Source organism: Haliotis cracherodii, unplaced genomic scaffold, assembly GCF_022045235.1.
Source record: "Haliotis cracherodii isolate W230 unplaced genomic scaffold, xgHalCrac1.p SCAF_33, whole genome shotgun sequence".
Classification (NCBI taxonomy): domain Eukaryota; kingdom Metazoa; phylum Mollusca; class Gastropoda; order Lepetellida; family Haliotidae; genus Haliotis; species Haliotis cracherodii.
This window is the reverse complement of record NW_027266290.1, coordinates 2,289,008-2,303,552: the sequence shown is the minus strand read 5'-3', so window position 1 is coordinate 2,303,552 and position 14,545 is coordinate 2,289,008. Positions and strand designations below refer to the sequence as shown.

Sequence of the window (14,545 nt, the reverse complement as noted above, 5' to 3'; positions counted from 1 at the left end):
CACAGCTTTTGTGCGACGAATGACCACATTAACCACTTGGCTATCCTTCTGCCCTTGATTTTAGAGATTGTACCCCAAATCATTACAATCAATTACCCTCGACGAAGACACACGCTGGGGTGATATCTGAAAGATGAACATAGATAATCATATATGTGCTCAAAGTTGAAAGATATGGAAACACAAGTGACATTTTGATGATTTACTGATGTTAACACCCGCTATTTAAGGTAAATGGGTGCAGTGTATTTACCATTAAAGAATTGACATATTTTTTTATAAATGTCAATAGTCATTTCTTCCGAGTATTGTTTGTTTTTATGTACTAACCTCAACTCCGTCTCTTTCAAGCTCAACCTTCACAACTAATCTGTCAGCAGAAACAAAGTGAATGTGGTACAGAAGACCAAATTATACTGTTTAAGTAACTGAGAGTAATAACACAGAATGACCATATTTCTTTCATTCAGAGATCCACTCTTTCGCTGATAGTTTTGCAAGATATAATGATGCTTTATGACTAAACACACGATGCTTGGATTTATTTGTTATATACACATGCACAAAAGTAAAACGCCACCAACCATATTTGTGAGCTGTTACTTTTGGGACTTAATGATAACTATTATAACAAGATGTACGATTGTTATAAGCCGTATATGTAATCCTCATGTGATGCAAAAGTTGTCCCAAAGCAAGTTTATCTTGTGTTCCAAAAGAATATGAGCAGAAAGGAATTTTACCGAAGACCAGAAATTGAAGGATAAGACAACATTGGAAAACATTTTTTGTCATGTAACTGTAACTGAGTGCAGAGTCTATTGCAAGACAGAAACGTCAGTAACGTGTCTATGATCCACGGACATTAACCACAACTTCAACCCTACACCTCATACTCATTACAAGTCGTTGAATGCTTTTCTGAGGCAAACGGATCCATTCTTAGTGAAGTGCGGCTTCAAGTCCAGCGAGATTTTGAACTGGGGGATCACAATGTCTGATTTTTCCGGCCAAGAATGTCCCACACATGCTCAATCGGATTAAGATCCGGACTACAGGCCAGCCAAGGAAGAGTGGCAATAACTTCTTGCCGCAAATAGGCCAAAACTGCCTGAGATCTGTGTGGTCTCGCATTGTCGTCCATGTAAACAGGTCTTGTCTGAAGAGGATCGTTGTCAAAATGAAGGACTACCACTGGACGAAGAACGGCATCTTGCTATTGTTGGCCATTCAGGTTTCCATGAATTGTCACCAACGGAAGTTTGCAGCCGAAGGAAACACAACCCCATATCATGACACACACACACACACACACACACACACCCCACCCCCACCCCACCCCCGCCACGCCACATGCTAAGGTCTTCTGGATGATCCTCGGTGCAAAACGACTGTTACGTTGCCTCCAAACACGTATTTGACCATCAACAGTTCATAGCAGCATTTGACACTCGTGATACCAATGGATCCTTCTCCAGTTGGCCAAGTTCCATCGACTGCGGGCTCGAGACCATATCAGACGATTCCACATGTGCCTTTCAGTCCGTTGAGGACGTTTTACTGGTATTCTGGCATTATAACCAGCCGCTCAGCGGCCACACCTTACGGTCATCGTCGAGAGTCTCTGATGGGTAATCCACTGCAGTCTTAAGTCTGTTGAAGTGGCAAATGGATTTTGTCTCACTATCCTGAAAAGACGTCTATCCTCTCTGTTAGAGGGCTTTCTTGGCCTACCGGATCTATGCCTGTCATTGACATCATTGGTTTGACCATGTTTGACAATCAAACGAGTGATAACACTGTGATGACGACCCATTTGTCTTGCAATGGCCCTGCATGACATGCCAGCATTTTTCATGCCTATCTTTTGCCATCTTTCAGCGTTCGTTAACTTTCTCCTCACCATGGCTGATTTTCAACCTCTATTGGAAGGGGAATCTCACACAGGAGCAAAATGCAACCACGTATCTGAAACTTGAATTTCACTATTTATAGGGTAGGGGAACTGCAGGAACACGTAAATCACGCTTTCCTTGTGGCATCTGGACACATTTGGGTTCATGAAACTATGGAAGCCTAATTCAGTCAAACATCATCAAATTTCGTATTTCTGAGTCCCACACGTGAAATCAAGAGACTATGAATATGGTGGCGCTTAACTTTTGTGCATGTGTATATATTACCATTTTATAGTGCTTCATAAACACATGCTCATGATGTAGTGAGAGAATATAATGAAAACCTAGATCTGCATACTCAACAATGAAAACTTTACATTATAAACTTCATTGCACCTTTTTTTCTTGACAAAGTAAATTGTCACTTACACTTTTTTCACATCAAGTCCAAACTCCTCATGCTCTTCCTCCTCGTTTTCTTCCTCCTCAAATATGTCATCTTCAGTTTCTGTCAATTATATCCACCAAACATATACGCGTCAATATGAAACTAGAAAACAAAGGGTTCAATATCCCCCACAATTTTAAATACTTGTAAATAAATATACTTGTTACCAGGGAAACACAAAAAGTATATGTTTCAAAAGGGCACCAGTTCACCACTAGACCTATCAATATATATAAATGGAGGGGAAGGGGGTTTGATGGGGGGAGGACGTGTAAGATAAGATTTCGTTCGATAAGATCTCAGTCCCCTGGAGGGAAGAAAGATGTTAATTGTCTTTTAAAAGCAACAGTGCTGTTCAAATCTCTGTAGCAAAGAACTCAATAAAGTGAAAATAAACTCTCAAAAAGTAGGGGATCATGAAAAATGAATGTCACGATCGTTCGTCAGAAGAAAAGTCATCTTTAAAACATGACTGTCAGAGATAGAGTTTTGTTCCGAAACAGTTGTAAGTTGCATTTGGACTATGCAATTCCTCCGTGCACCTGGGAAGTTAGCCATTCTTGATTTTTAGACGTTAATGAAAGGTCGTCAAATCGCTGTTGGGTTTCATTATCCACAGTAACAGGTAAGCTCTCTAATCTTGCTTTAATACAGTACGTGTGGTTTGATTGATCGTCTGCAATGTGATGAACACCTAAGGGATGTTGGTATGTCTCAAACCAGTAGAACTTGGCGAGAGGTACCCAATATGCTCAATGTGACTGATTTGCAGATTTTGGAACAGCTTTCTACAGACGTAAAATGTTAATGATCGGCCAGGTTGCCTTAGGTCGACAACAAGGTCAAGTCCAGGATCGATTTATCAGAAATATGAAATCGAAGAAATTGAGCCAATCAAATCGCTGTTTAAGTTACTACACATTCTAATACTATTTAGAGCGTAGAAACTGGGGGATCGACGATTGTCTTGTGTGATGATTGTCTTGAGTCTAGATACTGGAGACGTCCTTACGAAGGTCAGCGAACGTCAACATTAAAGGCAATTTGAAAGCTTTGTGGGTGGGTCTGTAATCATATGGGGCAGCATCACTATGACTGCCAGAACGCCATTGCATATTGTCCATGGAAGGGTCTCTGGTCAATACTATGATAATAGCTGTGCCCTTTCTGTTCAACGTGCTGTCTTTTAAAACAATAACTCTCTTGCCCACTGTGTTGGTGTAAACGATTACCTCCAGTAGCATGGTATGACCTCCTGGCCTTCACCCCACAGCACGTTTGGAACATGATCGGGTGACGTGTACGCCCACGTCAAAAGCCCACCCGCTACATAAGAAGAACAGGGCCAGGCATTGCAAGAGAGGAGGACAAGACACAAATGGTTGGTAGATGTATTACCACGCCACATATAAACGAATGCTTGACCAATCGTGGGGGCATGACACATATAACAAATCATCTCAAACATTTATTAGTTTACCACACCCTTTGTCGTCTTTATGGTTGTTTGCACTTTTACAATACAATGCAAACATGTTCTGTCGATTGTTATTTTTACCTCGTCCTTGTTTTTCTTATTTCCATCACTGGATACATCTTTGCAGTTCTCTAACCATCTGTTATTTTCGAATACCCCCTACTTTTGTCGGAGAGTATATTTTCGAATTAAATTCATCCTCTTTTCAATGATGAAATTTTAGCGGACTGCTATTAGTAACTATCCCTTGAAAGGTCTTCACTTTAAAATAAACTCATCTTCAATGAAAATATTGTACAAAATTGCCCCATTATATTACAATCTCAGTCAATCAGTTGGTGTAATTTTCAGCTTTAAGTATTACCTTCCACTCTCATATCATTATCTGAAGTATATTATCCAGTATATCTCCCGTGAATATCCGGGTTAGAATTAATTTAGTCTTCAGCAACCATTGAGGCGACTAACAGGTTCTCTAACTTGCACGTCATCGGGTCCCAGTTGCGGAGATCGATACTCATGATCTCAATCACTGGATTTGATGGCCCAGACTTAATAATCTACAGACCACCGTTAAATACCTGGATTATTGCCGTGTGCTGCGTTGAACCACAAACAAATAAACAAACAAAGAAGAGAGACCTACCAGTGCTTGACTTGTATGCGTCCAGTCGGAACTTGACAGGGTGTTGAAATGTCTCGCCAACAACTAACAAAACACATTCTTCAGTTGGAGGTGACATGGTTTTAAATGGAAAGCAAACACCGCTGCTCGGCATTGACTCGACAAACTGTATTCCTTGATCGGAAATTGTTCTCTTATCTTCTTCTTAAAGACACATTTTATTTTTTATCTTTATTCTGAAAGTTTCATTGTCTTTCAAGGTGACTGCATCTGAGCGACTGCTTGTAATTTCCTTGAAACCGGAATCCACGTACTCCTCTACAATATCTCCGGTGTTTGCAACATCCACACAATCAAGCCGTAGGCTAGGCTATTCATCGTGGAACTTGATAAGGCTAACCAAGTTGCAAAGACACAATTTTCCAGTAAGATACTTCGCTGCTTCTATGACCGCTGCACTGGTCACACCTTTGAGGACTTTCCATGCACTGAAGTTGTCAGTTGTTCTACAAAGTAGAAAAAAGCACAGTTCATCATATTTCTGTAACAAATGTGTTCGAAGAAAAAACCATTCTATCCCAAAGAACTGAACAAGAAATTTAAAGTTCACTACACATAATTCTGTTACATATTCAGACACTAGTATCATAACGGTTATCCTGAAATTCTTCAAAACTATTTTGTTTCTGTATCGTTTGTTGTTCAACGCCCAACTCATGAATATTCGAGGTACGTAACGGCAGCCTGTAAACAATCGAGCCTGGACCAGACAATACAGTGATTGACATCATGATCATCGATCTACGCAATTGTGAAACGATGACATGCATCAAACAAGCAAGCGAGCCTGACCATCGGATCCCATTAGTCGCCTCTTATGGCAAGCAAGCGTGGGGTCATTTTTATACCTATATTGTACTTCATGTCCTCAAAGTGCGTCCATTCAAAAAAAATTATATGTATACTGAACCAAATTAAAAACTTCACAATCCTAAAATTTTAACATTTTGACCAGTTATCATTGTGGGCCCTTATTGTGTATTTAAACAGTAATGGCCACGTATTGTCTTCAGATAACACCAATTTTAGTGCAGGTGAATCGATCAAAATCATGTGCACAGCACTGTGGTGGCAAAAGTGGTTTTTCACGTGCAACTGGTCACGTGGCCATAATACCGCACGTGTTTTCAGTCATACTTGTTAGCAGTCATTAACAAAACAAAAAAAAACACAAGAAAACAAAAGTCTTTCCGGCCATTTGTCATGCCACGCCTCTCAAATGTGCAACGTGAACGTGCCATCGGCACGGAACGTCCGTAGCTTAAGTCGCAAGGACGATGGGTTGTAGTCGACGGACTGTTTATGATTTACAGACGCGTCTAAAGCAAACGGGTGCCACCGCTGATCGCCCTCGGCCAGGTCGACCACGTGTGACGTCACATGCAGAGGATCGTCAGATTGTCTTACGTCACCTCTGTAACCGATTTTTGACGGCTACATCAACCAGAAATGAACTGTTTAGGGGTAGACTGAGTGCGCAAACTGTTCGAAACCGTCTGAGAACTGCTCACCTTCAAGCACGACGGCCATAGTGTGGGCCGATTCTGACTCAATTACACAGACGTCAACGTCAATTGTGGGCACAGCGACACTTACGATGAACTCAGAGGAATTGGAATCAAGTCGTCTTCAGTGATGAATCCCGATTTAATCTTCGATTTGCTGATGGTAGGGCGAGGGTGTGGAGGCGCCGTCATGAACGTTACGCCCAGTGTTGTTTACAGGAAGTTGACAGATTTCGAGGCGAAAGTGTCATGGTGTGGGGTGCTTTCTGTGGCAATGCACGTCCCAGGTTTCTTGTCATCCGTGACAACCTCAACGCTGCTGCTTACCGCGACCAGGTACTGGCACCAGAACGTCTGCCTTTTATGGCAGCACATGGACCCGGTTTGATCTTCCAACACGACATTGCCAGACCCCACACATTTTGACAATTTTGACAAGGAATTACCTTCAGAATGCGGGAGTCAACGTCATGGACTGGCCGTCAAGGTCTCCCGACCTCAATCCCATCGAACACGTCTGGGATGCTCTTGGCAGAAGTCTGCGCACTCTCCAGAACCAACCACAGAATTTGCAAGATCTTGGCACCATTTTGCAGCAACAATGGCGTCATTTTCCCAATCATGTGTTCACAAGCATCACAAGGTCCATGCGGAGGCGTTGTGTGGCAGTTGTCAACGCACATGGTGGCCATACACGCTACTGAACTTGTCTGCCATCAGATTCTCGTGCTTTGGACTTATGATGTACACTGTTGATGTTATTACCGAGTACCAAATTATGGTTATCACCCTTAATTAAAATCCTTCTTCGGATATTAATGATTAAAAAATACCTTCTCTGATACATTTGTCCGTTGTATATCATGTATGGGATTACTTTTAAAAATGTGAAGTTTTTAATTTGACTCAGTATATATATAAATACATACGTTGAAAAATCGTCGATCTTGACCCTGTAACTATCGTTTTCGATAGCCTCCGGTTGATGAAAACTTTTGACATCCTTTTTTTTCATCCTTACAAACACCACTTCATACACATCTTCCGCGTCTTGCGCCTTTTCAAATTTTTCAAGCAGTGGTAACGTAAGATACACCGGACCCAGGGTCGGTTGTATGTTGACGCCTGTGATGTTCTTGATATGCAGCACAGCAGAAAACCCCAACACAAAACCAAATCTTTTTTCATCCACTTTTTGATATGCCCGGAATCTGTCCAGGTCAATGTGTTGTAACTGAAGAGGACAAATAAGTAAATATATGAGCAGCTCATTCAGAATCATGTTGTGTCCATTTAGCTGTTATAAAGAATATTGGGATAAAATAGAGGATGCATATAAGACACACAAGTATTGTTGCAAATCACTAACCTAAAGCGGTTTACACATAATCGTTTTATGTATACATATATTGAATACATATATTGAAATCTAAATACCTGAAACCCAAATTTGTATGATGAAACCAGTGACTTCGGAGGAATTTTGAGAACAACCCTGCTGTCCACACTTGAAACAAACTTCCCACCTTTTGGTCCAAGTAGCTCTGTGTCATTAGTTAATACATCTGGAAAGGGAAATTATCGTGAAGTAAACCACGCTTTGATCTTCATTGTCCTTTGTGATCTATCGCTTAGCCATCGACTATATATACAATTAGTACTTTACCACCGAGCTTTCATAAAACCATGTAATCATGTGAAGACGATGATGTAGCCAATATATTATTTCGATGTATCTTTTTATAAAGACTACGACAAGAGTTTGGCCATCTGTTAAGTGTAATCAAGAACTGGCTAACTGACAGTATTTCTTTTGACTGAATATTAGGGATGACTACAACTGCACGAGTGCACGTTTTTGATTACAAAGTTACGGACAACATGAAATGAACATGAAAACTTGTTCAGAAAGCAATTAGAGGATAACCCACGAGATAGGGGTGAGGAACTGAGAACGTTAATTTCACTCGGGCCATATTTTCCGTAATCACCCGTATCGAGTGGGTTATTTTAATTATAACCCATACTCAGTTTGATGATTTACGTCGTTAAAATGTCCTGCATAGTGTTGCTATATAAGCGAGTCCCACCCGGCCATCTTCAATGTGTTCATCCGCAGGAAAACAAGCGGCTTTTTACTGCTAGCCGCTTCACTCTTACCAAGCCAAATTCAAACGATATGCAATGTAGTACCAGAAAAAAATGGAGAATTCTCATTAAAAACTGCAAACTCAGGACTTTGTTTAACAACAATTTATAACAATTGATAATACGTGTTACTGATTAAACTTTTAGTTATCAGAGACAAATAATTTACAAAACAGTCAAAGCTAGGTCAGACCGTTGCAAACAGTCCCGGAAGCAAGAGGTGCCGAGAATGCACCGATGCTGTTACCGACGAATTTCGCTCAATATGTCAGTATTGTAAATTGTCATCGTCAACAACAATGAAAACTGGCTAAACAAAGTAGAAAAGTCAATAGTTAAAGAACATGTGTGTCACGAAAACAGGTGGGAATGTCATGCAAGAAGAATCAAGTCAGTCGCAATGCGAGATGTTTGACCTTGATCTCGGCCGAAGTTTCAGAGCGCGCATGGCTGAACTGGGAGCAGGATGTTTACATCTATCATCGGTGCTATGCAGAATCTGTCTGGATGTATGATAACCTGGGACTAATCGGAATCAGAATCGGAATGAATGACGTTAATTCTTCGTCGTTTTGGACTTGGTTGTCTGTCCGTAGTCCCAGTGTCATTTGGGGAAATTGTAATGTTAAATACCCCACCATAGATCGGCCCAGCGAAAAGTGTGTGAACTGCTTCACATTTCGTGTCATGTGAAACTCGGTTCTGTTGTGATGTCCTAAGTGACACATGGTGGGCTTGTGGCATGTCGTGAGATCTATCAACATGTGATTCAAGAGCTTGGGGATTTCTCATGGCTACAGTGGAGTTTGAGGTGCTGGAATGTGCAAGGGTGTTGTTAATATTGTGATGCTGGTGCTCATTTATTTTGGAGTTATGATTGATGGACTGGATGTTTTTGTGACCAAACACGTGCATGAACTGATGTGCGGGAACGCCATTGTCAGAGAGAGTTTGAATCATCCTTTTCCTTGCACTGTGATTTGTTAAACGTTTGTCAACTGACAACCCTGCCCTGACGGCCATCCTTGTCCTTATTGACCCCAGTTTATTACGACCAACAGGCTGGCGTTTAAACCATGTGTCTCCAGATTTGACCCCAAATTGTGTGTTGGTTGCAAGGTAAAAGGGGTGATCAGCATCACAGTAATTTGCGGGTCTCAGATCACGGTACCGTTTATAGACAGCTACCGGACAGCACAAATCACAAGGCTGTGCCATGCCTTAGGGGCAACGTCACGTGCCCTTCAGCCTGACGTGTTTTCGATTGTTTCTCAATATACTGCAGATTCTCATTGTTTTCAGTATCTTTTTTTAGAATGACATCGCCCCATTGCATGTGCCTGTGATGGGTGGCAGAACGCAGACCTAAGTAGATGGATAGATAGATAGATAGATATTCTTTATTTCCTCCAATTGAATGAAGATTACAATATGCAGGTATGATTATGTTACATGTTTAACATGAATTGGGGGTATATTTACACATGTGCATAAACATACAAGTTTTCTAGCAGGTGTTGCTATTTCCTTATAAAGCGGCTTACATTAATTATTACTTCTGCCCACACATCTCTTTCTAGCTCCATAATACATTCTATTGGACACCCACAAAGTAAGAACGCAAGAATAATATCATCGTCTTTCTCACAAATCTTAACAAAAACATTTACATCCATGATATCACATATGGTGTTAAAAAGTAAATTTCGGTCATTCATATTGATCGTGCAGGACATAAACACGTGCTTTACAATATCACTGGCAACAGTTTTACAATAGCATTCTCTAGAGACAATTTCAGCTGAACCATAGAATACAAGCCTTGCAATATTAGTTAAATGGTCATACTTCTCCAGGGCTAGTTTCCAGAGATAGAATAAGATCAAGTAATGAACACTAACATATCTTGACAAACTGAGTCTTGAATTAAGATGGACATAAAATACATCATCTCGATGATATTTAATAGCATCATTCACGGTCTTGGACCAGCATTTCTTTTTAATAAATTGACAATTATTGACATAGTTAACAATTGTATTACTTAGGTTATACTTCTGTACAAGTTGTAGCATATTATATATCGGAGATTTTCTACTCCATACATTGCATGTAAAACTATCTGTACACATAAATTGACCCAGGCGAACTAGAAACGTAACTTTAAAAACACAGTTACACTTTGCATTGCATAGCTTTCCTAAGAAGTAGAGTGCTCTTTTATCTATGTAATACTGTAGTGGCATGATGCCGATAGCATCCAATACAACAATACTGGGAGTGCGCATGTGTAGTCCCTGAACATTTTTACAAAATTGACGTTGTACAACTTCAAGCATTTCATACTCTTCAAGAGGAAGTTTACCCCATACGCTGCATCCATAGAGGCCACATGATAAGACTACCCTCTCCCAGATACGTGCTGCAGATAAAGGATTCAGACCACCAAAGTACAGCCCATTATTATGGTTAGTGTTGATGAGTACTCGTAACTTTTCGCATGCAGATTTTGTACGTTCAAGTGATGATTTATCTGTGCTAAGATATACACCTGCATATTTAATAGATTTCATTTGTGGAACATGCATATCGCCAATTGATACATTAGTGGTTTGAACCTTATTGTTTGGGCATCCAAAGTATAGAACTGCACTCTTGCTTACATTATATTTTAGCTGCCACATATGAGCATAGTTTTGAACGACATCAAGAAGATTGTGCAGGCCTTTATTTGAGATACTCAATAAAGTAGTGTCGTCAGCAAGAAGGATCCCAGGGCATTTACCCCATTGCAGAATTAAGCCAGAATCTGAGTTTTCAAGTTCATATAGGAGGTCATTAATAAATAGCGTGAAAAGCCAGGCGGACATTACTCTACCTTGACCTACTCCTTGATTCACGAGGAATGCATCCGACTTAAATCCTTCAAAACATACAAATGATTTCATAGAGCTGTACGAGAGCCTTAATATTCTCCATAGTGTACCCGTTATTCCTATATCATACAGTTTAATAAATAATCCATCAATCCATACCCGATCAAATGCTTTTTCGTTATCTAAGAATGCACAGTATACGGGCGACATCCTTTCATTGTAATATGCAATATTTTCTGTTAGCGTAAGTACAGCCGTTTCAGCACCATAGTGACGTCTAAATCCAAATTGCAAAGGATGGGGAAATTCTATGTTATTATCTACCCACGACTCTATTCTGTTGAGAAGAAGTCTTTCAAAGAGTTTGCTTAATACAGGCGTCATTGTTATTCCTCTATAATTGGCAGGGTCATATTTTGGTTTACCATGGCCTTTGTGTATAGGAAGAATTTGACCTATAGAAAATGATTTTGGAATGTATTCTAAGTTGATCATGGCATTGAATAGTAAGGCAATATGATACATCAGAGATCTACCAGCCTTCTTTATATGCTCATTTACAATACCGTCAGGACCAGGCGACTTTCGAACATTCAGTCGTTTTAATGCACAATGGATTTCATCTTCAGTGAATGGACAATGCAATGGAGATCTGGTGTCGTTATCTATATCCTCTATTGTTTCAATATTAGCAACTCGCTCTTTAACATTCTGAGCATGTGCATAGTCACATTTAATATCAGGGCAAGGAGTAGCTAGTGTATGAAAATACAGTCCAAACAGGTTGCAAATATCCTTTCCCTCGTAAAAAGTTTGAGTGCCATAGACAAGCTTTTCAGTATTACCTTTATAGCGTTTGTAGCGTTTTGTCGTTTTGTAGAATTCTTTGACATCTACTTCTGCTGCCGCGTATATTTCATTAAATTTATCTTTAGATAACTGGTGTTTTGCATGGCGATGTTTCTTACGGAAGAGACGTTTACTTTCTTTATATTTTGCATAGGCAGCATCGTTTTTGTCTCCAACTAACTACTCGTAACCCATTGTCGGCGATAATTTCGCATTTCTTTATGTAAGTTATTAAGACCATCTTTCTTCCAGTAAGGTTTGAGATAGGGTCTAAAGCGTGTGGATGGAATACTACCGGCGGCAGAGGCATGTAGAGAACCTGAGATAAAGTCACAGTAGTATTCAATATATTCTGCATTGCTATCAAAGTGAGCGTTGTTAATTTGAGTGTCGCGGAAGTAGTTTTCCGTTTCGTATCGATATAGCATTAGGTCAATTTCACTTGCCTTAGTCCAGTTTAGGTTCTCTCCATGATAATTCCCAATATTTACAGGGAGACGAATACAAACAAGTATTGGTAGGTGATCTGAGATGTTATACGGAATGCTAGTGTCTATGGCATATCCAGTAACACTGCTTAGTGAATCAATATCTATAAAGACGTAGTCAATTAATGTTTTTACTTTGTTACATTTACTATGGAAAGTGTACCTGTATTCATCAAGTGGAACCACCGAATAAAGGTGACGTTCGCTAAGCAGTCGTAATAGGCACCTAGCCCTGGGTTTCATATTGATATCATGACTGATATCAGTATTAAAGTCTCCTAGAAGGTAGGTTGGATATTCTTGAGAGAGAATATCATAAAGTTCCATAACATAGTACAGTTCTACATAGTACACACTGTCTAGGACATTTGTTGATGGCAGTCTAGTCCCAAGTACATACACATGGCTAGTGCCGATGTGTAGTTTAATGCACAGTACGTGGCGGCTGTAGTGGGTGTCAATTGGAGTAACTTTGCACCAGTCACCTTTCCGTACAAACATGGCTACACCTCCAGAACCTCCCTGATGCTGGTTAGAGTCACAGCTGGATTTCGAATACATATTAAATTTGTCGTGGAATGTTTCCAGAAACTGTAAGTTTTCCCTGTCTAGCCAGTGCTCTGTAACAAGCACGACGTCACATATGTTGAGTTTATTGCACAGTTCAGCCGTTCCATGTTTGATCCCACGAATGTTCCATGTTGCTAGGTTGAGTAGGGTCATCAGTGTACATACGTTGATGGCTAGAGTTGCAGGATGAGGCATCACAGTTAATACTCACTCTCGCCTTGTTTATCATTAGAGTACCATGAGTTACGGGGAACCCATTCTCTACAGTTCACGTTCTCGGGCCAGAATGTGTTGTCGTCCAATATTATCTTGGCACACTGTACAGGAACTGCTATACGGGTGGTATAGGTTGGGTTCGAGCCTTCCCAGTGTCGTAGGAGAATTATATTTGTAACCCCTCATTGAAGGAGCTCCAAAACACGTCCGCCCAGCTCGGTGTCCAAGCTCCAATGTGCAAGGGTGTTGTTAATATTGTGATGCTGGTGCTCATTTATTTTGGAGTTATGATTGATGGACTGGATGTTTTTGTGACCAAACACGTGCATGAACTGATGTGCGGGAACGCCATTGTCAGAGAGAGTTTGAATCATCCTTTTCCTTGCACTGTGATTTGTTAAACGTTTGTCAACTGACAACCCGTTTGTCAACTGACAACCCTGCCCTGACGCTTTTCATTGTGGACCCCAGTTTATTACGACCAACAGGCTGGCGTTTAAACCATGTGTCTCCAGATTTCTTCTACTTTCCTTGTTTCTTGCAAACTTTGCGAAAAAAAACTGTGAACAAACTTCATGTCAAGTTTTGTTTTCTTCATGGTATTTTCATTTTCATTACTTGCCAAAACGTCATCAATATCAATTTCATTTATTGCAAAGTTTGTAGAATTGTTTTGTGGGGGGGGGATCGAAAAAGTCATCACTCATTAAATCATCTTGGGGTAGGCCAAAGGACGGACTTGACGGACGTGACGGTGGTGCATTTGACAAAGTTTCGGGTAGTAATCTCAATCGGAATCGGGGAACTTGCATTTCACCAAACATAGTCTTCACCACATAGACATTGAAGGTATTAAGTGGTTGAACTATCTGTACTGCAGTCCAGTGAGATCGCCATCAACTTTGACCAGGTCATTGACCTTTATCGGTGTCAAGTGGGCAGCCATGTTTGTTTACAAACAAAGCAGACGTATCAAAGCTGTGCATCGAAATTTGATTGATTGTTAAAAGATTGTGCATTAAAGAGATGTTAAAGTAATACAATATTGGTACTTGGTTTTTATTTGGAAAAAAATACTGTATATTGTTCTAGTCAAAGTCACGCATTTCCGAGAACGACATCAGCATATAATTCATGAATGAAAGCACGTGTGGTTTGTGAATGAAATGTGAAAGCTCAAAAGTAGTTCCAGCACTCAGTGTCAGCCAATGAAATAGCGTAGAATTTTAACCAGCCAATGAACACCGAGATTCACCAAAATGCACACGTGCAAATATCCAAAAGTTATTACACGAGTTCTTCCTGCCCGTATGGGCAATAATGTATATTACTTACTTGATACCAGCGAAGAAGCCATCCTTGTCCTTGCCTTTGTAGTGTTGTAC

The 14,545-nt window shown here is 40.3% G+C and overlaps 1 pseudogene; it reads right to left on the bottom strand.

Annotated features, from left to right (window-relative positions):
* The window catches only part of LOC139477354 (uncharacterized), a 32,200-nt pseudogene extending 17,683 nt beyond the window's left edge, over positions 1–14,517 (bottom strand).
* Between the last annotated feature and the right edge of the window lie 28 nt (positions 14,518–14,545).